Here is a 25,235-nt window from a genome sequence, read left to right as displayed (position 1 = left end):
CCCCTCAGCAGAGCTTCTCTCCTGACCTTAAGACTTCTCACTCCTTCTAGGACCTTCACCATCCTAGTTCCTGGCAAAGAGGAAGTGACCTGAAAAGACAAGGGATTGAGTTCTTGGTCAACCAGTTCTGAGATGTGTGTAACTCTCCATAAATTTTTCCTTCATTCTGATCTGATCTGTCAAATAGGAGTTGACATAAGGTTCTAATGACCTTTAAAATACACAGAGGGGAAATGCTTTGAAAATCTTAAAAGGCTATAAAAATTTGGGGATTACTTTTGACCATTTTTTCTGACTTGCTCATTGACTAAAAGGCAGCCACCAAGAATCTCAGTATTTTGTCTCTAACTGGGTAACGGAAGGCTTGGTCCCCAGGTCAAAGAATCTCAGGCACCCAAGTAGCAGGTGGTTGAATCACCCTGGACTGGCTTAGCTTGCTGTAAAGGAAGATCTAATTCAAGCTTCTCGTGGTGTCCCTGAGTCGAGGTCATGGGCCCTTTCTCTGAGGCAGACCCAGCCCCAAGAGCTGCCAGTGGGTACAGAAATGCCTGAGTCCCAGTGATTCTGGGGACTCTGAAGTCACGGTGTAGCTGAAGGATTTAGAGCATGCACTTTGATGCCAGACAGACGCTGGTTTCCTCTCTGCCACTTACCAGCTCTATAAGGTTCTGTTTCCTCTTCAATGAAAAGAGCTGATTGACCTCAATATTAAAACTGATGCTGCATGTAAAGCATTGAGCTTGTGAACATGTCACATGTGAGCCATTCAAAAAATAGCATTATTGCTATTGTTATTGCTGTTGCCATTTTTATTCCAGGGTCAAAAGCCTGCCTACTTTGGTATACACAGTACCCCATCCACCCACAGACACCTACACACACACACACACACACACTGGTCTTCTCCAAATGTCCTGAGTACTCTTTCTACTTCTTGCCTTGTCTAGCTTTGCCTTGTCCTTCCTGTTTTCCTCTAACAACTCTGCAAGACAAATACTTCTAAATTTACCTTGTAACTGACCTTATTTTACTCAGTATTCCTCAGAACATACATCTGGAAAGTTTGGACAAAGAAGTCGTGGTCAATGAGTTATACCAAATTTAAGAGCCATTATGGAAACTGGGCTGGAAGAAGCACAAGCTGGAATCAAGATTGCCGGGAGAAATATCAATAACCTCAGATATGCAGATGACACCACCCTTATGGCAGAAAATGAAGAGGAACTAAAAAGCCTCTTGATGAAAGTGAAAGAGGAGACTGAAAAAGTTGGCTTAAAGCTCGACATTCAGAAAGCTAAGATCATGGCATCTGGTCCCACCACTTCATGGGAAATAGATGGGGAAACAGTGGAAACAATGTCAGACTTTATTTTGGGGGGCTCCAAAATCACTGCAGATGGTGATTGTGGCCATGAAATTAAAAGATGCTTACTCCTTGGAAGGAAAGTTATGACCAACCTAGATAGCATATTGAAAAGCAGAGACATTACTTTGCCAACAAAGGTCCATCTAGTCAAGGCTATGGTTTTTCCTGTGGTCATGTATGGATGTGAGAGTTGGACTGTGAAGAAAGCTGAGCACTGAAGAATTGATGCTTTTGAACTGTGGTGTTGGAGAAGACTCTTGAGAGTCCCTTGGACTGCAAGGAGATGCAACCAGTCCATTCTGAAGGAGATCAGCCCTGGGATTTCTTTGGAAGGAATGATGCAATAGCTGAAACTCCAGTACTTTGGCCACCTCATGCAAAGAGTTGACTCATTGGAAAAGACTCTGATGCTGGGAGGGATTGGGGGCAGGAGGAGAAGGGGACGACAGAGGATGAGATGGCTGGATGGCATCACCGACTCAGACATGAGTTTGGGTAAATTCTGGGAGTTGGTGATGGACAGAGAGGCCTGGCGTGCTGTGGTTCATGGGGTCACAAAGAGTCAGACACGACTGAGCGACTGAACTGAACTAAACTGATGGAAACACCCGGGCACCCCAGTAACTTGGCCTAGGAATTAGATTCTGGACTGTTTGGAGTTGAGATTTTTAGACCTGGCTTAGCCACTGATGACAACTGCCAAGGGATTTAACACCCCTAAAATCTTTGTATCCTATCTGTAAAACTAAAATATCTATCTTTTTTTCCTAACTATATAAAACCTTGTTTCTCTAAGAAATATTTTTGCAGAAGCCTGATATGTAAAACATTTAACAGAACAACAGCTCTGGATACAGGAGGGGAGGGCAGGCTCTTCCCTGATGACCTTCCTTGCCTTCACATGGTTTTGCACCTTCCCTCATTCCCAGAGCAGCCCAGAAGCACCCACGTATATATCCAGAAGGCTTCAGAGAGTCCTATTGATGTAGCTGTTTGTACCTGTTTCCTCAGCTGTTGAATGGAAAAATAAATACCCCCACAGCATAGGTTATAGGAATTTAGTAAGTTAATACAAAAAAAGTCTTGGCACAGAGCCTGGACTAAAATATCCAGTAACTGTTAAACATCGGTATTATCATTACTGCCACTTGATTGTTAAGGTCTCCATCAACCAGAAGCATTAGGACTCTGTGATCATGCAGATGTACCATAAACATGCAGTCACACACCTATGCGTGCATGCCAACTGACTTCAGTTATATCTGACTCTTTGCAACCCCATGGACTGTAGCCTGCCAGGCTGCTCTGTCTGTAGGATTCTCCAGGCAAGAATACTGAAGTGAGTTGCCATGCCACCATTCAACCTCCAACCTCCACTCTTTTCAAGACACAGGAGAGATATGATGTTATTTCACAAAATGGATGAATTCTGTTTCTATTGAAAGTAGGTTTTATAAAACAATGCTTCAATATTTCTTTCACTCCTTGATTCACTTGACAAACATTTACAAAGCTCCCATTTCGTGTGCCAGGACTGGTATTAGGGATATAAATAGAAGAGACAAGTAAAGAAAGAGAGAACTCACATTAACAATGCTAGTTGGGCTGTGTCCAATGGCTAGTGACCGATGCATTCATTCACCCAACAAATATTTATTGTGCAACTACTATGAGCCAGGCAGCACGCTGAGGACACAGTGACAGCGAAGAAAAATCAGGACTCAGCCCTCTGGGGTTTTCATTTCTAAGGGGTGTAGATAGCAAGGGCTAAGAAATTGCATGGAAAGAAAGAGCCATAGGGTGTGGGAGGCAGTGTAGAGGGAAGGAAAGGCAACCTGAGTGGAGAGAATAAGAGGACTTTGGCTGAGTTGATTCAAGAGAGGAACAAGGGCGTGGCCCCAGTTAAGGTGGGGCTAAAGGGAACAATATGTACAAAATTATTTATCCAAGGAATTTCCAAAAACACTACTGTTTGCTTCTACTAATTTGTTCCTAGAAGGACACATATTACTTTTGGGGGAACTAACTTTTTTATTTTAAATGAGCTCTTTTATAAACAATTAGTGAAATGACATTTGATACAAGAAATATGACTTTAATTATAACCTAGAATTAGTCTTTGTTTCATGAGAAATTGGCTAAGGTATTGTTTCACAGAACTTTTCATTCTGGGAAGTTAGTTTGAAAAGAAAGTAAAACTAATACAATTATGTAAAGTTTAAAAATAAAATCAAATTAAAAAAAAGAAAAGAAAGTAAATAACTGCATTTAAGAGACACTGAGCATGACTTTCAATACGGTGCCCAAGATTTACATTCAGGAAGCTGGGTTGGAATGCTCCTTTACGCAGGAAGGAGCTAGAGATTTGGAGAAGACCCAAATTTGAATCCCCAATTTTTAGTAATTGAAATTTCTCTCTCTGAACCTATTTCCTCTTTGGTGAAATGTGGAGCCTGACACCTACCACAGAATGAAAATATCACAAGAGATAACAGATGTGAAAGTGACCCATAGATGTTAAAGCATATAAAAGCTATTTGTATTTATTTTATTTTAACTTCCTTTGTTTTCCTTGCCACAAGCATCATAAGATCAGATTATTTTTGTGACCCCGATTGCTTTGTATTAGGAAGGAAGAATCAATATCTAACAATGGCATTGGAATTGTCTTGGGCTCACATGTCACCAAGCACTCTCCAATATGATCTGTCAGTGAAGCCCATTCAAGCAAAGAACCTTCTGAGGCTGCTCCTAAAATACTACACAAGTAGGACAGTTAAAGACAGACGTTCATTAAGACTCTGAGCCAGAGTCCAGCTTCCAGGACTCTGCCATCTGCCCCCACACACACCATACAACCTTGAGTTTATTCATCACCATCTACAATATCAACTCTTTCCTTCTTTTTTTCCCATCTGAATCCACCAAAAAACAACCTGTGTGTTCTTATACTGGTTAAGGTCTCTATGATTTTTAGGGGGGTTTTTTTGTTGTTGTTTTTTATCCATAAAAAGGACATGATAAAGGAAAACTACCCCATGAATTGCTTTCAGGATTAAAGGCGATTATGCATGGTAAGGATTTTACACAATTTGAGTCTACTGTCAATACTCAAAGTGTTTGCTATCATTACTATTACTTGTAGTATTTCCTTCCCTCCTTCCATCCCTCTCTTGCCTTCTTCTCCCCTGTTCTGTCACTAACTTGGCTCCTCCTTCCTCTGCACGCCCCACTTCCTCCTGCCTTCCCCTGTCTGCCTGCCCTTGCCCTGTGTGTCCTTGCCTCCCCTCACCCTGACAGCTTCCCCAGCCATGAGTCATGGGAGTTTGCTCCCACACTGGCTCCCAAAATGCTGTCACTGGCAGGCTGGCAGGCTGCAGAGGAGACACAAGCCTGGGGCAGGAGACAACTGCTGCCAGGCTTGCATTCGCCAGATGGAGCCAGCCTGGAGCTTGACTTTAGGGACATTCTAGGACGTGAACAAGCATCTGTGGTGCCACCAGCCATTATTTTGGGGACTGAAAGAGGACCAGAGTCCCTGAAGCCTGGGAAAAGAGAAATGTTGTCTCACCCATCTTTGCTTAAAGGAGAGAATGATTGATTCTGGTCATTTTAAACCATTCTTTTAATATCTGGGAAACTCTCCACTAAGTCCTCTCTCCATCTGTAAGTGCCAGGGCCCTTAGCTGAGCCCTAAGCCTCTTCCCATCTCCTTCCAGCCCTTATTTATCTCCCAGTTTGAATATGGCATCAGACACTGACACCCGCTGACTTGTCCTCTCTCCTCTGTGGGACTCAGAGCTCCTAGAGCACAATCCTCTGTCCTGTGACACTAAATTGTTTTAGTCTTGTGCATGTGGGTAAGGAGCACATTTGGAATCAGAAAGACCTAGGATTTAATACTGTTTGCCAGTTTGTTCTTATGACCCTGTACATAGTGTTAAATTCTCTATTTGCTCATTTACTCATTCAACAAATATTCATTGAGCACCTACTGTGTCCCAGGCACTGTGCCAGGTGTTGGAGACAGAGGACTGAAGGAGGAAGGCAGTCTTTGCCCTCAAGCAGCCCACAGGAGGGAGACAGATGCAACAGAAATCTCAAGCAGTAAAAATAATACACTGGGATGAGTCCCATAAATGAAACATTGAGGAACCAAGCTAAACATAACGGGGTGAGAAGGGTGGTGTGCTTAGTCACTTGGTCGTGTCTGACTCTTTGTGACCCCATGGAATGTAGTCTGCCAGGCACTTCTGTCCATGGGCATTCTCCAAGCAAGAATACCGAAGTGGGTTGCCATGCCCTCCTCCAGGGGATCTTTCCAACCCAGGGATCCAACCCAGGTCTCCCGCATTGCAGGCAGATTCTTTACCATCTGAGCCATCAGGCAAGCCCTATTTTAATGAAGTGGACAGAGATGGTCTAGAGCAGCAGTTCTCAGCCTCAGCCCTATTAACATTTTGGGCCCAATAAGTCCTTGTTGCGGTGGGGGTGAGGCTGACCTGAGCACCGTGCAATGCTTAAAAACAGCATATTGGTGGCCTCTACCCACTAGATGCCAGTGGCCATCTCTCACATCGTGGCAACAAAAATGCCCCCGAGACATTGCCAGTGTCCCCTGCGAAGTAGAGGAAAGGGACCAAAATTACTCCCAGTTGAGAACCTCGGCTTAGAGTATGACTCACACAGACTCGAGTCTTTGAGTCTTTCTTCTGCCATCTATTTGCCACGGTGACTTGGAATAGGTAACTAAGCTCTGTGAGTCTGTTTCCTTGTGCATGTAATGAAGAGTTGCTGTGAGGCGTAACGTCTCTTAGTGCCATTATGAGGAAGAAATGAGGTTAACAGTTCACAGAAACCCCTCAGTAGCATAGCAGTTGCTGCTGCCGTCACTAACACTGCGTGTGTGTCTCTCCAACTGGCCTCTGGCCTCTGGGGGACAGGAACTGGCTCACAAGCCTGTCTGTGCCCCCAGAGCCCACAGGTCAGAAGCCAGGACTCCTGACAAACCTGGTGAACCTCTGAAGCATTAATCTCACAGTCCCCCCTCCCACCCACCCACACACACAGGACAGAAGAGATAATCAAGGCCAACCCAGTGACTGGCTCTGATTGGACCCCAGGTAGTCCCAGTTCTCAATGATTTGGTATCTGGTCAGAATCAGGCTTTTTTAGTGAAGAAAGAGGCGGCTCCTCCCTTCCCTGCTAAGTGTAGTCTGTACACTTTGGAAAGCTCATTCCCTCATGGGGAGTGGCTGATGAAAGATAATATTGCCTCTGGTCTTCCTCTTCTCCCTCAAACAATTGAAGGGGCCTTTCCTTTTCCCGTTTGGCTGGTTTGAAGCCCCTGATATGTTTCTGCATGTCAGATCTTGCCTCTGCACAGGATTTGAGGCTCAGCCAGACTGAAAAGCATTTGTTTTCAGACTTCCATGCCAATCTGGGGTGAGCGGGCTGGCATCTTGTGGCCTCTCCAGATCTTCCTGAGTGTTCCACAGAACTGGTCTTGAGGGGAGGGACAAAGTCAAACTTTCTTCGGCTTCCTCATTCTTCTTGTTTGTTGGGGAATGTGTGATTGCAACCATTTTGTGCAAACTTCACACCCATCCTCACCTCATCATCCTGAAACTCTTTACAGATCTAATCATCCAGGATTCATTCATCTTCACAGTGTTAGTCGCTCAGTCGTGTCCAACCCCTTGGACTGTAGCCTGCCAGGCTCCTCTGTTCATGGGATTCTCCAGGCAAGAATACTGGAGTGGGTTGCCATGCCCTCCTCCAGGGGACCTTCCCAACCCAGGAATGGAACCCACATCTCCTGCATTGGCAGGAGGATTCTTTACCACTGAACCACCAGGGAAGCCCTTCTCCTTGACATATATAAAAGCAAATCAAGAAGGGCATTTACAGAGTAAAGTAAGTCAGAAAGAGAAAAGCAAATATTATATATTAATGCATATATGGGGAATCTAGAAAAATAGTACAGATGATCCTATTTGCAAGGCTGGAATGAGATGCAGACATAGAGAATGGACAGGCGTACACGGAGAGGGGAGAAGGGAGTGAGATGAATTGGGAGATTGGGACTGACATATATACACTACCGTGTGTAAACCAGATAGCTAGTGGGAAGCTGCTGTGTAACACAGAGAGCTCAGCTTGGTGCTCTGTGGTGACCTACAGGTGTGGGATGGCAGTGGAGGTGGGAGGGAGGTCCAAGAGGGAGGGGATAGATGTATACATATAGCTGATTCACTTTGTTGTACAGCAGAAATCAACACAACATTGTAAAGCACTTATGCTCCAATAAAAATAAAAGAAAAACAAGTGCATTTACCTTAGCAGTTTCATCCCCTAAGAAATTATTTCAAATATGCTCTGAGGCCTTGCTTGTCCTGTGCCTGGCAATTCTTGCTCAAGTCCTTCACAGCTTCCAGATCCTGTGCTGAAGCAATTTTGGCAAGAGAAAATACGGCCTGATTTAAAAAAAAAAAAACAGTGTTTCCCGAAAAACGATAATATACAAGATTCTATTCTGAGCACTGTGGTGGTTACAGTAACAAGTTCGGCCCAGTGCTCTGTGATGCCCTGTTATGGCTGCACAAAAGTGTTCAATGAGTGTTCATTGGGTGAGGGCGTGGCTCTCTCTAGAGGGGAGCGAGGATAAGAGGACGGATGTCTGTTGAACACCTGCCATGTATCAAGACCTTTCTGGGTACTCTTGGTCCAAAGGCAAACAAGAGACGATCCTGGAGACAAACTTAGACCTGGAAAAGACAGGTCGGTCCACAGCAAATGTAATGTCATTTGGTAACTGCTAGGGCTGGAGAAGACTCGTGAGAGTCTCTTGGACAGCAAGGAGATCAAATCAGTCAATCCTAAAGGAAATCAACCCTGAATATTCACTGGAAAGGCTGATGCTGAAGCTGAAGCTCCAATACTTTGGCCCCCTGATGCAAAGAGCCGACTCACTAGAAAAGACTCTGATGCTGGGTAAGACTGAGGGCAGCAGGAGGAGGGGGCAACAGAGGATAAGGCATTGGATGGCATCATTGATTTAATGGATATGAGTTTCAGCAAACTCCAGCAGGTAGTAAAGGACAGAGAAGCCTGGCATGCTGCAGTTCATGAGATCACAAAGAGTCAGGCATGATCGAGTGACGAACAACAGCCAAGGAGAAGGCTATGAATACTGGAGGAGTGTGCTCAGCCAAGCCTGGGGGTCAGAGAAACCTTCGTGGAGGAAATGATATCCAAACTGAGTCATGAGAAATGAGAATGATAGATCAGAATAGATATTTTAGATGACAAGAGGCATGAGGGCTGGTGGGAAGTAAAGCAACTGGGCTTCACTAAAGTGTCAAGAAAAAGGCAGGCAGTCGCAGAGAAGGCAATGGCGACCTACTCCAGCACTCTTGCCTGGAAAATCCCATGGATGGAGGAGCCTGGTGGGCTGCAGTCCATAAGGTCGCTGAGAGTCGGGCACGACTGAGCGCCTTCACTTTCACTTTTCACTTTCATGCATTGGAGAAGGAAATGGCAACCCACTCCAGTGTTCTTGCCTGGAGAATCCCAGGGACGGGAGAGCCTGGTGGGCTGCCGTCTATGGGGTCGCACAGAGTTGGACACAACTGAAGCGACTTAGCAGCAGCAGCAGCAGAGAATGAGACAGCAGGCAGAGTCAGGGACTGGGAAATGAAGGGCCCTCATGGCGGATGTGCACACAAGCTGCCCAGAGCCTGCAGCCCAGTCGATGGCTCCTGCAGGGTCTGCCTCAGTCACAGAGAGCCATGGGGCCTGAGTCCCAGCCAGCGACAGAGGGAGGCAGGAGCATTTTGGTCCACTGTGGGGTGACACTGAAGGGTAACTTTCACTCCCAAGTTCCCTATCCGGTTGTCTCAGGTTCTGTCAGGCCTGCTTTGACTTCTTCCTCTGCCCACTCCTATGTCCTCATCTTTCTTTTCACAGGTATCGATCCTGTATCAACATCTCACACCCCAAACTCCATCCCCACGTCTGCTTCCAGGAAACACAGCCTGCTTTAGCCTACGATGACAAACTAGAGATTGGACAATATTCCACCACCATAGCATTCAATCATTTTTCCTTTGAAACAAAGACAATCCAGGTAGAGGTTTACACAGATTCTAACATTCTTCAATGTATATAGGATACCTAGTTCATAACTTGTGAAGAATTCCCAGAGAATTGGCTGGAACTAGTTATAAATTCCTTCACTCCTTTCTCACTGTTAAGGTGGAAATCTTCCTCATCACCCATGCATGCATGCATGCTAAGTCAATTCAGTCATGTCCAACTCTTTCCAGCACAACTATATGGACTATAGTCCGCCAGGCTCCTCTGTCCATGGGATTCTCCAGGTAAGAATACTGGAGTGGGCTGTCATTCCCTTCTCCAGAGGATCTTCCTGACCTAGGGATGGAACCTGCACCTCTTATGTCTCCTGCGCTGACAGGCAGGTTCTTTACCACTACTGCCACTGGGAAGCCCTCACCACTCATATTTCCATGTAAAAGAACTTCATCTTGAAAACAGTTCTGCCATCTTTCCTCCCACAGCCCTCCTTACAGGAGGAAAGGGGATTTATCTGACTGCTCAGTGTAGAAGATATTCGAGGTTCTGGGTACACCCTCTCTTCTCCTGGGACAGGTTCTAGCAGAAAGGGGACTGCTATCAATCTGTGCCCCATGCCATGCAGGAAGCTTGGGGCCAGTTCTGTACCTGCTGGAAAGCCTTTGGTGGCCCTGTCCTGCCAGGCACTGATGAGACACATCAGCACACCCATTTGACTCCACAGCTAAGGAGAACCCCCAACCCAGCTTCAATCAGTAATAATGCTGACATCTCAATCTGCATCTTCCTGACAGTTCTCAGCTCAGCCACGGAAGAGGGATGCTATTTTCCAAGCCCTCTAAAATACTCCAACGCTCATAATCCAAAGGTTTAAAAGGTATTAGTTTCTTGGCACTCAAAGAATATCAATAAATGCCAAGTAAAGTAAATAAATGATCAAATAAATGCATTTTAATCTACCTAAAAATACAATGCCACCAAGAGGAATTGTGATGGTATGAGTCAGTGGAGGGCTCCACCTGCACATACCAGGGATGATGGACAGAAACTTCAATTTAAATTCTGCTGCCAATTGCATAATATTGCCTTAGTGGTGAGCCACAGCATCCTTACACAAGGGACAAGCCAATGAAAACTTCAGAGTATTTTGCATTAGGAATTTGGCCAAATATTCTGAGTGTAAGGACCACAGAACTTTCTAAAAAGGTTAAAGTGTCTTTTCCTCTAATGTATGTGAAAAAACAAGTCAGATGAGCATCTTTTTCAATCAATGACTAAAAGGTAAGCAGAGTGGTGGGCTTCCCTGGTGGCTCAGCAATAAAGAATCTGCCTGCAATGTGGGAGACACAGGTTTGATCCCTGGGTTGGGAAGATCCCCTGGAGGAGGAAATGGCAACCCACTTCAGTGTTCTTGCCTGGGAAATCCCATGGACAGAGGATGCCTGGCAGGCTACAGTCCATGTGATTGCAAAAGAATCAGAAACAACTTAGCAACTAAACAACAACAAAGCATAGTTAGTGGTAGGGTATCAGCTTAAAGAGCGTAGGATGTAAAGTCCACAGACCTTGTTCCTGAGCCTAGTTACCATCACAGACTTGCTAAAGGGTCACACTCTAGTCATTTTAACTCTCTCAGCTTCAGTTTCTGTGCCTGTAAAATGTCCTTGAGAGTACCTGACACATTCTTCTCACAGGGTCTTATGAGAATCAAGCATGACGTTATGTTCTAAATCATACTAAAGGATAACATTTATTGGAAGCTGGGTGCTAAAAACAATGCTTTGGTCCTCACACCTTTAGTCCCTGCAAAACTGCCTTCTTTGTGCTGCTTGACAGACATTAGTCCAAAGTGACCACTTATTTTAAAAGATGAAGAATGAAAAGAAATATGAAGAATTGAGAGAGGCAGGGATTCTGTCACCACCTCGACCCCACCTTTCCCATCCCCTACTCCCCGCCCCACCACCTTCTACTTTCTCTCTCTCCCCCTCCCCTGCCGCTGTTCCACATTCTGGCTACATTCCAAAACTTCTTGAAACAGAACCCTGCCAAATAACACACGGTCCTCCTCAGAGCATGGTCCCATCATGTTTTCAGGAACCGCAGGGATCTATGTGAGAAGGAGTCAGCACGTGTCGAGGATGTTGGTGACTAGCAAGAGGCCATTATCTGGGGCCAAGGTCTCCAGGCATTTTAGGGAGGAGAGGTGGGTCTTAAAATGAATAACTGGAGGAGGGCTGCAGGCAGGGTGCTGGGCTACTGAGGTTTCTGAGCAGACTGGGGAAGACACATGAGGCCAGCATCCTTCCAGACTGGACATTCTGGAAAGCTTGGTTGGGGCACCTGGCAGCTGCAGTGGGCTTGAAGATCTCTGCAGGATGATGCCTGTAGCCTTTTCACTAAATCTGACAGTTCCACAGGAGCACAGGGATGACAGAACTTCCAGGCTGCAAAGTCCATTCTCACACCACATTCTCCATTTTTGCTTTAAGTCTATGTCTTCTACACCATTCTTTAATTTTTTTAAATGACTTATTTTTTTCCTTCAGGAAATTTATTTTTTAAAGGACATTTTAAAAATCACTCTCTGTGATAGAACCCTCTGGAACTCACCCTTTTCAGTGCTCCTCTTTCCAGGCATGCGGGAAGGCTGTAATCCCAGCACCTCCCCCTCCTTCACTGCCTTGATGTGGGTGGAGCCTCCTGGTGGTTCTGGCCAATGGACTGTGGAGGAATGATTCAAGCATTCAGTGAAACAAGTTCAACAGATTGTTCTATTTATTAAAACACAAAACTATGTACTTTCTACATTTTCATATACTCTCTAGTGAAAAGTATTAGTCACTCAGTCATGTCAGACTCTTTGCGACCCTAAGGACTGTAGCCCACCAGGCTCCACTGTCCATGGGACTCTCCAGACAAGAATACTGGAGTGGGTAGCCTATTCCTTTTCCAGGGAATCTTCCCGACCCAAGAATCAAACTGGGGTCTCCTGCATTGCAGGCAGATTCTCAACGGCAACCAGCTGAGCTACCAGGGAGTTGTGCCTAAATAGTAGCAGTTCAGTAACATCTACCATACCTGCCTCTCTAAGTTGTTTCCCCCAGTCCACTGTGTGTTTGTCAAAGCATCCTGTTGGTTTTCTTTGGGACACATCACAATTTGTAGTCACATCAGTGGGGAGTTTTGTTTTACCTGTTTATTCTTTTTCGCCTCTACTCACAAGTATATAAACTTCACAAGGCAGGGACAGAGTGTTTTGTGTTCACTGCTGTTCCCCCAACACCCAGTAGCATTGTTGGAACAAAGTAGAGTTAGAAGTAGCAATGTAATAATAATCATCATAATGAGATCAGATCATTCGCTCAGTCATGTCCGACTCTTTGCGACCCCATGAATCACAGCACGCCAGGTTTTCCTGTCCAACACCAACTCCTGGAGTTCACTGAGACTCACGTCCATCGAGTCAGTGATGCCATCCAGCTATCTCATCCTCTGTCGTCCCCTTCTCCTCCTGCCCCCAATCCTTCCCATATACATCAGGCATATATTTACACGTTTTACACATACTAACTCATTTAAATGTTCTAATAACCATTTTGAGTAGACATTAACATTGCCCTCATTTTATAGGTGAGGAAACTGAGACAGACGTAAGAGAGATTAAGAAATTTGACTCAGATCACACAGCTGCTAAGTCAGAGCTGAGATTACGTTCTTTAGTGCACCACAAATATTTTATTGAATGATGAATGCATTAGTTAACATGATAATGGTTTGTGGTCTTCCTGATGTCCTTATATTCCAAGTACAAGTAGTGCAATTTGCCTTAGAATAAATGAGAATGATTAGCCAAATCAATAGAATGAGTATGTGCAGGGAGGTCATAGACATTAAGAGGAACAGGCAGCTGTTTTCCATTAAGAGGCAGTAACTCAAGCTTCATGAGACAGATCTGATGGCTGGGCTGCAGACAAGAAGAAGGGTGTGCTGGCAGAGACATGGGAAGCTCACTGGGCTCCAGACCATGTTACCTGGAGGACGCTCCCTGCCAAACCCAGTCACAGCCAGAGCTCCGAGAAAGGAGTTTGGGGAGCAGCTGAGAACTGACTGCCCCAAGAACTATGCCAAGGAAGTAAGAGAAACCAGCCTCTGAGTCAGGCCAGGGAGATTTCTTTTCTGTTCTGACCTGGCCTTTAGAGGCAAGACCTTCCTGGAAGCCACACCTTACTGAGTCCTGTGAGGTGGATCCCAACAGCTGCCTATGTCAAGAAGAAAAATGATCATAGTACAAGGCAATGAAATTCATCGTGTTCTTGTCATTTTTCAGGTACTATGTGAGGCAGGGGCTTTAGATAAGTTATCTCCTTTAATTCTCATAATAACTCTGGAGGTAACCTCAACCTTCATTTTGTCAATAACTATTTTTCAAGTCACTGCTTATGTTGAGGAAGTAAGTACTATTTTTAATGCTCGTCTACAGATGAGGAAAAAAGAGACTTGAAAAAATTAAGTAACTTGCCCAAGTTAGATATTAGAACTTGAACTCAGGTCTTCCCAGTGCCGAAATCGTGTTTCTTAACCTCTACTCTGAATTGCCTTCTGATTTTTAAAACCACCTTTTATTTCTATCTATGTGCGAGGTACTGTACTGTAATCATTAGAAAAAAATTATTCAAGAAGATAATGTTGCCTGGTTCATAACAAATGGTCAGTAAATATTAGCTTAACAGAAGAAATATTAGCTTAGACCTAACAGAAGCAGAAGATATTAAGAAGAGGTGGCAAGAATACACAGAAGAACTGTACAAAAAAGAGCTTCACGACCAAGTAATCACGATGGTGTGATCACTCACCTAGAGCCAGACATCCTGGAATGTGAAGTCAAGTGGGCCTTAGGAAGCATCACTACGAACAAAGCTACTGGAGGTAATGGAATTCCAGTTGAGCTATTTCAAATCCTGAAAGATGATGCTGTGAAAGTGCTGCACTCAATATGCCAGCAAATTTGGAAAACTCAGCAGTGGCCACAGGACTGGAAAAGGTCAGTTTTCATTCCAATCCCAAAGAAAGGCAATGCCAAAGAATGCTCAAACTACCACACAATTGCACTCATCTCACACGCTAGTAAAGTAATGCTCAGAATTCTCCAAGCCAGGCTTCAGCAATATGTGAACCGTGAACTTCCTGATGTTCAAGCTGGTTTTAGAAAAGGCAAAGTAACCAGAGATCAAATTGCCAACATCCGCTGGATCATGGAAAAAGGAAGAGAGTTCCCGCAAAACATTTATTTCTGCTTTATTGACTATGCCAAAGCCTTTGACTGTGTGGATCACAATAAACTGTGGAAAATTCTGAAAGAGATGGGAATACCAGACCACCTGACCTGCCTCTTGAGAAACCTGTATGCAGGTCAGGAAGCAACAGTTAGAACTGGACATGGAACAACAGACTGGTTCCAAATAGGAAAAGGAGTACATCAAGGCTGTATACTATCACCCTGCTTATTTAACTTCTATGCAGAGTACATCATGAGAAACACTGGGCTGGAGGAAACACAAGCTGGAATCAATATCAATAACCTCAGATATGCATATGCAGATGACACCACCCTTATGGCAGAAAGTGAAGAGGAACTAAAAAGCCTCTTGATGAAAGTGAAAGATGAGAGTGAAAAAGTTGGCTTAAAGCTCAACATCCAGAAACGAAGATCATGGCATCTGGTCTATCACTTCATGGGAAATAGATGGGGAAACAGTGGAAACAGTGTCAGACTTTATTTTGGGGGGCTCCAAAATCACTGCAGATGGTGATTGCAGTCATGAAATTAAAAGGCACTTACTCCTTGGAAGGAAAGTTATGAGCAACCTAGATAGCATATTCAAAAGCAGAGACAATACTTTGCCAACAAAGGTCCATCTAGTCAAGGCTATGGTTTTTCCAGTAGGTATGTATGGATGTGAGAGTTGGACTGTGAAGAAAGCTGAGTGCTGAAGAATTGATGCTTTTGAACTGTGGTGTTGGAGAAGACTCTTGAGAGTCCCTTGGACTGCAAGGAGATCCAACCAGTCCATTCTGAAGGAGATCAGCCCTGGGCGTTCTTTGGAAGGAATGATGCTAAAGCTGAAACTCCAGTACTTTGGCCACCTCATGCAAAAAGTTGACTCATTGGAAAAGACTCTGATGCTGGGAGGGATTGGGGGCAGGAGGAGAAGGGGACAACAGAGGATGAGATGGCTGGATGGCATCACCGACTCAATGGACGTAAGTTTGAGTGAACTCCGGGAGTTGGTGATGGACAGGGAGGCCTGGTGTGCTGCAATTCATGGGGTCGCAAAAAGTCAGACACGACTCAGCGACTGAACTGAACTGAAATATTAGCTTATGTTATCGTACATATTGTATGTTTATATACTGTGATGGTTAATTTTATGTGTCAACTTGGCTAAGCCACAGTGCCCAGATATTTGGCCAGACACAGCTGGATATTGCTGTAAAGGCATTTCTAGATTAAGTTAACATATAAATCTGTTAACTTTGATTAAAGCAGATTAACCACCCCTCATAATGTGGATGGGCCTCATCTAATCACTTGAAGAATGTAAAGGAAAAAGACTGTCCTCCCCCAAGGAAGAGCGAATTCTACCTCCAGACAGGCTTCAGACTCAAGTTGCAACGTCAGCTCTTCCGTAGGTCTTCATCCTGCTGACCTCTCCTGAAGATTTTGGACTTGGCAACCTCCACAATCACATGAGCTAATCCCTTAAAATCAATCAATATTTATCTATAGATATATATATCCATGATGTATATATTACTGCTTCTATTTCTCTGGAGAAGCTTGACTACTATACTGGAGTGGGTTGCCATTTCCTTCTCCAGGGGACCTTCCTGACCCAGGGATTGAACCCAGGTATCCTGCATTGCAGGCAGATTCTTTACCATCTCAGCCACCAGGGAAGCCCAGAGATATATAAAATAATGAAATAATCAGATGAGCAGATAAAATTTGGAAAGGTCTATATGAGAGGCAAAGAGTTCAAACTGCCCAAATTCTTCCTAGAAATCTAGCTCCTAACAAAGAATACAGCCTACAACTGTCACTATCGTCTCTACTTATGTGAAAAGCTGGTTTTCCTAATTTGGTTAGAAATTAATTAGAGATTAATGGTAGCTCTTCTCATTCTCTCCTCCTTCCAGGCCTGTTTTCCATCAATAAAATGACAACTGCAGAAATGAGCAGGCAAGTCTGCTGAAAGGTCAGGTCCTTCCTTTGCCCTCTCCCCTGCCCCCCGAGCTCAGTGTAGGGCTGGGGGCTGGCAGTGGAGGTGCTGAAAAAAGAGCCCCTGTCTGGCAGCCAGAAATTCCCTGGGCTAGGCCCAAGGTCACCTCTCACCAGCCTGGTCACCTGGGACAGACCTCTTTCACAGGTCCCGGCTTTAGTTTCCTCCTTACCACAACAGTAATGATGATGATCACTCTGAGGGTGACTGCAAAAATCAACATGAAATCCTATTTGTGACACTATTTCATGAAGAGCAGGTTTTCTCTCTCAGAAAGCAGTCCGTGTGTTAGTCATTCCATTGTGTTCGACTCTTTGTGACCCCATGGACTGTAGCCCACCCGGCTCCTCTGTATATGGAATTCTCCAGGCAAGAATACTGGAGTGGATAGCCATTCCCTTCTCCAGGGGATCTTCCCAACCCAGGGATCAGACTCAGTTCTCCTGCATTGCAGGCAGATTCTTTACCATCTAAGCCACCAGGGAGTCCGTAGAAAGCAGTCTGGTTGGCTCAGCTCTGGAGTCAGTTGGCCAGGATGGTTGATGGTCACTGCTCACATGCCTCATTGCTACTGATAGGGAGGGCATGAATGGTCATAACAGCCCCTTCAGTGGCAGGCATTTCAAGCTCCAAATACTTAGCCTCATGTTCTCTTCCTAATGGCCCCATCAGCTAGGCAGCCCAGGGAGGAAGAGGTTACACTCATGGCCACACACCAGGGACGAGACCTGGCTTGGCTGCAGCCCCATCCAGAAATTCAGGGTCTGTCCCTCCCCAGCTCCAGGTAAGGTCAGCTGACAGAACTTAACCTAATGATTCAGGGGCCAGGAGAACAAAGTGACTTGGTCACAAATCCTCCTTCTAAAGCCAAGGCCCTCTCACCACAGAGGAGAATCTGGGAGATAGATGAATTCTGGAAAAAGAAATTAATTTGAAAAAAAAAAATAAAGTGCCATCAAGATTCTAATCCAAGAATTGGGCTGCCAGAAGAACCGAGAACCATTCATCAAACGACTCCTGGAACTCAAACCTGATACATCACTTTCCCTGTTATCTTAGGATTTGGGGGAAATGGCACAGATTTTCATATGACTAAGCTTGGTCACCAACTCACTGTGACATTAAACAAGTCATTTAGTATCTCTGAGTCTCAGTTTCTCTTCTAAAAAAATCTAAAGTGGTACAAAATTAGTTTCCCAAACTTTAAACATTAGACTTTTGGAATCATGATTTTTGTCATCACACAGCTAATGTTTGCCAACCATTGGCCTCTGAAAGTGAAAAGGGAAAGTATCAGTCGCCCAGTCATATCTGATTCTTTGCCACCCCACAGACTGTTGCCCACCAGGCTCCTCTGTCCATACAAGAATTCTTCAGGCAAGAAGACTGGGGTAGGTACATGTATTTATATATTTTAAAAGGAAGGAAACATGCTAATCACTTCATAAATGTAAAACAGATTATTCAATATAATCTACAATATTCAACCTAATACACTCCATTCACATTATTCATTACAACTATTATGACCATAGCTGATAGTTATTTAGTGGTTACTATTGTGCCAAGTACTTCTTCTGTATGATTTCACCTAATTTCCACAACCACTATTATTACCACTTTTTGTTGTTGTTCAATAGCTTAGTGGTGTCTGACTCTTTGCGACCCCACGAGCAGCAGCACACCAGGCTCCTCTGTCCTCTACTATCTTCCAGAGTTTGAATTGCCCTCTGCTCTTCCCCAGTAGCATATTGGACGCTTTATTCTCACTTTATAGATGAAGAAATTAAGAGAGAGACTACGTGTGTGGTCTAAGAACACAACCAGTAAGTGGCAGAACAGGGACTTGAACTTGAGTCTGCATGACTTGAGGCCCTATGCTCTCACCCCAGGTAGCACAGTTCTAGGCACCATGGTCACTCCTCCTCCAGACCCCAAGCTGACCATCTGCTCCCCTCCAGAGGCTGCTCGTCCTGTGACCAGCTGAATGTGGTTGATTCCTGAGAGGACACAGCAGCACATGTCTTATCTCTTCTGTAACTGTCAGTTTCCTTCTGAGCTGTCCCTCTTCCTTTCTTTCCCTTTCTGATCCTTCCCACAAGCATCACCAGGTTAAAGTTTGTCGTCCTCATTGTGTTGCAGGAAGCCAGCGAGTGCCCCTCCCTCGCCAAGGAGTGACAGTGGCTCAGTCTGTCCCACAAAGCACCAGTGAATCTGGTGGCTTCTAAACAGAGTTCCATGGTGGGACCTCAAGGAGAGAGCATCTGAAAGGGTAGGTCAGCTTCATCTTTCTTACACGATCACTCCCTGCATTGCATCAGTTGGACAAGGCTAAACTCAGGAAACTACTAACAGAATGGCCCTGGGCAAAGAATGCCAAGACCCAGGATTTCTTCTGGCTAGGCCACTAAGCAGGTATCTCTGGGCTGCAGTTCTCCTCATTGGTAGTATGGAAATGCCCAACCTGTCCTACGGCACTAGTTGGGCACCCAAGGAGAGACAGTGGACAATATTGTGCATGTGAAGTATGCATGAGGTGTACAGGTAAGCAAACCCATGTGAAGAATTATGTTTAAAAGTAATGTCTCTCCCTCTAGCATTTGAAAAACCTCTTTTCCCTTTTTCCTTTCCATGGGTCCTGGTTCTTATTAATACTGATCTCCTGTTCATGCCATTTTCATTTCATCTTTCCGGGTCCTCCAGATCCCATCTCCTCCCTCTGCCTCAGTGCAAATTATAGGTCTTTGGGCCCTAAATCCAACTGACTGTTTTCTCTGAACCAACAACCTGGACTGCTGATTGGGCATGACCCAGAGTAGACACCAGCTTAAACAGACCTGCCACCTCTGTGCTCCTTTACATTGTCTTGGCCCTCATCACCTCCCTGTCTCTTCCTTAGAGATTTCTGGCCATCCTGGGACAGGCAAAAGCTGATTGGGTCACCATCTCCATTATTCATCCTCTATGCTCACAAGCTCTCAGGTGAGGCAACCACATGAAGGTGGCCCCATCCCTGAGAACTACTGCCCTCAGCTCTGCTCCAGGCCAGCCAACCACCTGCTGCAACTGCCCCACAAATTTCAGAAATTTAATGGACAAGCCAGGTCCTGGGGCAGCAGGTCAAAGAGATAAATATTCTGATTAAAATATTCCGTATCAAGAGCCAAGATATTTGCATGATGAAAAACATGCCTGCATGTGCCCTTCTTCAGCCCAGAGTAAGAGGGTCAGAGCTTCCCAGATCCCACAGGGAATAGGAATGGTTGCCTGAGGCGGGAGCCATGGAACTATAGCCTCCTCAGCAACAGCAAACTCAAGGGCATCAGGTTCTTAGCTGTATTCAAGAGACCCTGAGCCAGGGCTCACCTGTCCCAGATGGACAGTGATTTAAAACTTTAACAATAAATAAGTGCTTTAACCTGGAGGAGCTTAACTCTAGGTTTTGAAATTTAATCCTTTTTGCCTTCTGCTACAAGTCTTTCCCACCTGCCCACCTTCTGGAAATTCAGACTGAAAACCTTCTGCAAAGCTAAATGCTTGGTGTTTTTAATTAATTAGTTAGTCTGGGAGATGGTGAAGGACAGGGAGGCCTGGTGTGCTGCAGTCCGTGGGGTCACAGAGTCCAACATGACTGAGTGACTAAACAGCAAGTTAGTCTCTGAGACATCAATAGGTGTGATCCTCACTTACAGAAATTAACACATGAAAAAAACTCCATTGGAGTGAAATTCACATCACAAATGGTTGACTCTTTAAAGTGAGATCCCTATGTATATTGAGGATATAATTTGAACTCCAAAAGTTCAGGCTCCTGGACTGAGAAGGCATCCCAAGTATTTAAGGTACAAGCCCCTCCTAATCAAAAGTTTTAGGCTTGAAATGCTTCTACAGATGGAAAAACAGAAGACAAAGAGGGGAAAGGACTTGCCCAATAGCACCTGGCAGCTCAGATGGACCTGTGCACAAAAGCCTGGTCTTCTGATCCCTCTGCCAGTGGCTGCTCAACCTCTGGATTTCTGCTATATGATTGTTCCTCCAAGAATGAGCTCAAGAAAGAATCAGGTATCCCTAAACAGGCTCTGTGGAGAAGGCAATGTCACCCCACTCCAGTACTTTTGCCTGGAAAATCCCATGGATGGAGGAGTCTGGTAGGCTGCAGTCCATGGGGTCGCTAGGAGTCAGACACGACTGAGCAACTTCACTTTCACTTTTCACTTTCATGCATTGGAGAAGGAAATGGCAACCCACTCCAGTGTTCTTGTCTGGAAAATTCCAGGGACAGGGGAGCCTGGTGGGCTGCCATCTATGGGGTCGGACACGACTGAAGTGACTTAGCAGCAGCAGCAGCAGCAAACAGGCTCTGACTTTTTCTATCGCACTAATCAGTTTGTAATGATATATGATTTCTCAATGCCCCTCTTTCCAACCAGATAGTGCCCTCCATAAGATAGGGACCTGTTTGGTACACCAGAGCTTCTAGCACCTAACAGTGCCCAGCACGTAGTAGAAGGTCAATAAATATGTATTGGATGGTTGGACAGATAGGATTTACAATGATGTCTCCCACATAATAGAAAATAGGAATACTGAAAAGAGAGGGGTTTGCCCACAACCAGGAACAAGTCTGTGCCATAGGGCCAGTGAAGGCAGGGGGACCTCACTCTCCCTCAGGCCTCAGTGTCCAGGATTGGACCGAACAGGCTTTGACAAGCCTTCCAACTTGTAATGGCCTATGCATATTTTGAATTTTATGTAATGAATCCAGGATGTGAATAGAACACAAAGTGCTGAACATTATGCATGCATGTGTGCTAAGTCACTTCAGTCATGTCGACTCTTCGTGACCCTATGGACTGTAGCCCACCAGGCTTTTCTGTCCATAACACTCTCCAGGCAAGAATACTGGTGTGGGTTGCCATGCCTTTCTCCAGGGGATCTTCCCAACCCAGGTATCGAACCCTCGTCTCTTACGTTTTCTGCATTGGCAGGCCGATTCTTTATCACTGGTGCCACCTTAGAAGCCCCATTCCAACTCATAAAAGGGCTGGGGACCCTGAGGCCCCCACCCCCCAGCGTTATGGTTTCACTCCGCCCTCTAGTGGCTAGAACTTGTTACTAAACTTGCGGTTTGTTTTTGTTTTGGGGGGATTTTTTTTCGGAAAACTGAATTTATTATACTCAGTCAGTTTGTAGGCCTGGCTGAGTATAATTAATAACTTACATATGTATGAAATATATTAAATCCATCAGGATATTCATTTATCCACTGAACAATTCACACCCAGGGCCTACTATACACCCAGGACAGGTGTCAGATATATTCCCTGCCCCTGCTTGTACCTCAGAAAGGGAAATACTCAGTTATCACACACAACTGGGTGAAGGACCACTGTGATAAGTGTTAAGAAGCAAGTATACAGAGTGTTCAGAGAAGGCAATGGCACCCCACTCCAGTACTTTTGCCTAGAAAATCCCATGGACAGAGGAGCCTGGTGGGCTGCAGTCCATGGGGTCGCTAAGAGTCGGACACGACTGAGCGACTTCACTTTCACTTTTCACTTTCATGCATTGGAGAAGGAAATGGCAACCCACTCCAGTGTTCTTGCCTGGAGAATCCCAGGGACGGGAAGCCTGGTGGGCTGCCGTCTATGGGGTCGCACAAACTCGGACACGACTGCAGCGACTTAGCAGCTGCAGCAGCAGCAGCAGCATACAGAGTGTTAAAGTGGAATACAGCAAGCAATGGACCCCCTTAAGGAAGGCTTCTGTGAAGGAATCTTGCTTAAGCTTCTTTTTGAAAGAGGAGGAAAAATTAGCATGACAAAAGTGAGGGGGTGGGGGCTGGGGGAGAAAGAGGCAAAGAATTCCAGGCAAGAAATAGCTGGAGAGAGAAGGCCAGGTGCCCTGGGTGTAGAAAGGCACCAGATGAGGAGGAAAAAGTAGGTGGTATTATCACCCCCATCACTTCCCGTTAGTGTGGAAACTGAAGCCCAGAGATGTGATGTGAGTTGCCTGTAAGACACAGCTTCTGAGTAGTGATAGAGAATATGAGGCCCAGGGGGCCAGGGTAGACACTGAAGGGTAGAAAGAGCTGTGGGGATGGGAGGTGAGGCAGAGAGTGGCTGTGGGGGCTGGGGGGTGTAGCACACAGCTCATTCAGCCTAATGAAATCTTAGGCAGTAGCCGCTGGAAGGTACTTGAAAGGTCACCTAGGCCTCCCTGGTGACAGGTGAGAAAACGGGCCCAGAGGATGGTCAGTCACGTAGCCAGTGGAAGACAAAGCTCCTTCCCCCACACCCTGAATCCTCAGATCTGCAGGAGATCCCTGCCCCCAGTGCTCTGGACCCCTTTGATGGACTCCACTTGTCCCCAGAAAGGTCTTCTCCCAGCCTATGAGTACCTCAGTCCTAGGATACATCTGCCACACCCTGGGGGCAGGGGCTTCCGAGTCCACTCTGAGGAACTCTGCAGCCCATGGACCCTGCCCCCAGGCCCACACAGCAGGACTGACCAGCTATTGCTGCACTGAGTTCCTGCCATCTCTCTTGGCATACCGTGTGCCCTCTCTCCCTTTGGGGCCTGCCCACAAACACTTCTCTCCACTCGCACTACTCTTTCTTCTTCTCCCAGCCTGGATAACTGTGGTCCTTCTCCAGGTCTTAGCTCGGAGATCTCCCTCTGCAGAAGCCATCCCCGTTCTCCCTGGAGCCCCCCCCATCAAACTTCCCCAGTGGAGCACTGATCACACCGCATTCTGATTGCCTGTTGTCCTTTCCATCTCTCAAGTAGGCTTGGATACCCGGAGGCCAAAGACCACACAGATCTCATTTTCTCCTAATTCTCCAATTTCCAGCAACTGGCCCAGTGCCTGGCACTTAGAAGGTGCCCAGAACTATTCCTTTAATAAATAAAGGAAGGAAAATAAATTACTCAAACCTCCCAGCTCTACGTTCTTCATTTCCATCAGCCCATCATCCTCTGCCCTCTTTATGTCCATTTGGGCCTATTCACTGCTATCGTCTAGCCTGAGAGAAAGAAAACAGCTCTGACCCAGCCCAGGCAGTGATTCATCAACGTTATTACTTGTGGCAGCTGCTGGTGTCCCCTCACCTCCCAGGGAAAACAGAGCGAGAAGTAGCAAGATGTCTACCTTTCAGACTTCTTAGCATTCCATCCACCGCCGACACTTGTTTTCCTGGTGACTCAGAACACATTTGAAAGGTGAATTTTCTTCCTAACCAGCTTCCACAGCATTCAGAGGCTTGGGTTTCACTGGGTGAGCCTACAAACCATCATGGACCCAAAGCCCAAAACTCATACAAGGTAGCCCACAGTGAATCAGCTATCCTCCAGCTTGCATGCAAAATGGAATCTGATGGTCCTGTTCAATCAAGGGTGTGTATCAGTTGAAAGCCTACTATGAGCTAGGCTATGTTAGCAGCTTTCCATCAGTGGAAAATAGTCAGACTTTGTCCCTCCCCTCTGCAGAACAAACTTCTGGTAAGAAATCCAGAATTAAGCAACTTATTACACAATTGTTCAATGACAATTAAGATGCAAACTGAAGAGGAAAAATGCACAGTGCTAAGAACACAGCCTGAGTGCCCCAACCTCACCTGGTAGGTCAGGGCAGCTGCCCCATGGCTGTGACCTTTGGGTTGAAAGCTAAAGGAGTAGGTGTTAAGTAGGCAAAGTAGGGTGGGAGTGTGTGTACCTGTGAGTATGTGCATGCACACATTTGGGTACATGCAAACATGTATGAGCATGTACAGCCATAGGTAAAGTATGTGTGTGTGAGCATATGTGTGCCATATATATTTTGTGTGTTCACTGTTGTTTAGTCGCTAAGTCACATTTCAGTCTTTTGATACACCATGAACTGTAGCCCACCAGGCTCTTCTGTCCATGGGATTTCCTAGGCAAGAATATAGGAATGGGTTGCCATTTCCTTCTCCAGGGCATCTTCCCGACCCAGGGATCGAACTTGCATCTCCTGCTTTGCAGACAGATTCTTTACCTCTGAGCCACCAGGAAGGCCCACATATTGTGTGTATACATGTATGTATGTGCATGCATGCACAAATGTGTGCACACATATGCCATAAGGATAAGTGTGTCCAGGTGTGAAGGCATGCAGGTGCATATGTGTGTGTGTGTATATGTCCCAAACACATATGTGTCTCTTAGAGAGTCAGACACTCTTCAGCTTCTGGGCCTCTTTTCCACCATAAGAAATCATCCTTGTGAAGCCGATTTCAGTGCTTCTCCATGTGGAACTGAGGATCTCAAACCTCTTTCAGCTGTGGATCATTTCAATGACAATAACAACAGCTAATCCATGTTAACTGTGTGATGGTCTCGGTGCCACACGCTTTATGTTCCTTTTCTAATTTACTCCTTTTGCAACCTCAGAAGCAGGCCTGGCTATTGCTCCATTTTGTAGAAGAGGAAACAGAGATTTAGAGAGAGGAAGGGTTATTCCTAAGGTCATC

General features: G+C 45.5%; 1 long non-coding RNA gene across 2 annotated transcripts; it reads right to left on the bottom strand.

The window, feature by feature from the left end:
- Positions 1-24,131, bottom strand: LOC123335043. 2 transcript variants are annotated; one of them, XR_006641397.1, is made up of 4 exons: positions 23,894-24,131; positions 12,074-12,184; positions 7,704-7,811; positions 1-89 (listed from the first exon to the last, which is right to left on the bottom strand). It is a non-coding gene; the product is annotated as an uncharacterized LOC123335043 (long non-coding RNA). The 2 variants fall into 2 exon arrangements; XR_006641398.1 differs by lacking the exon at positions 7,704-7,811.
- Between the last annotated feature and the right edge of the window lie 1,104 nt (positions 24,132-25,235).

The sequence above is a fragment of the Bubalus bubalis genome, chromosome 9 (genome assembly GCF_019923935.1).
Source record: "Bubalus bubalis isolate 160015118507 breed Murrah chromosome 9, NDDB_SH_1, whole genome shotgun sequence".
NCBI classification, from domain to species: domain Eukaryota; kingdom Metazoa; phylum Chordata; class Mammalia; order Artiodactyla; family Bovidae; genus Bubalus; species Bubalus bubalis.
This window is presented reverse-complemented; position numbering and strand designations above follow the sequence as displayed.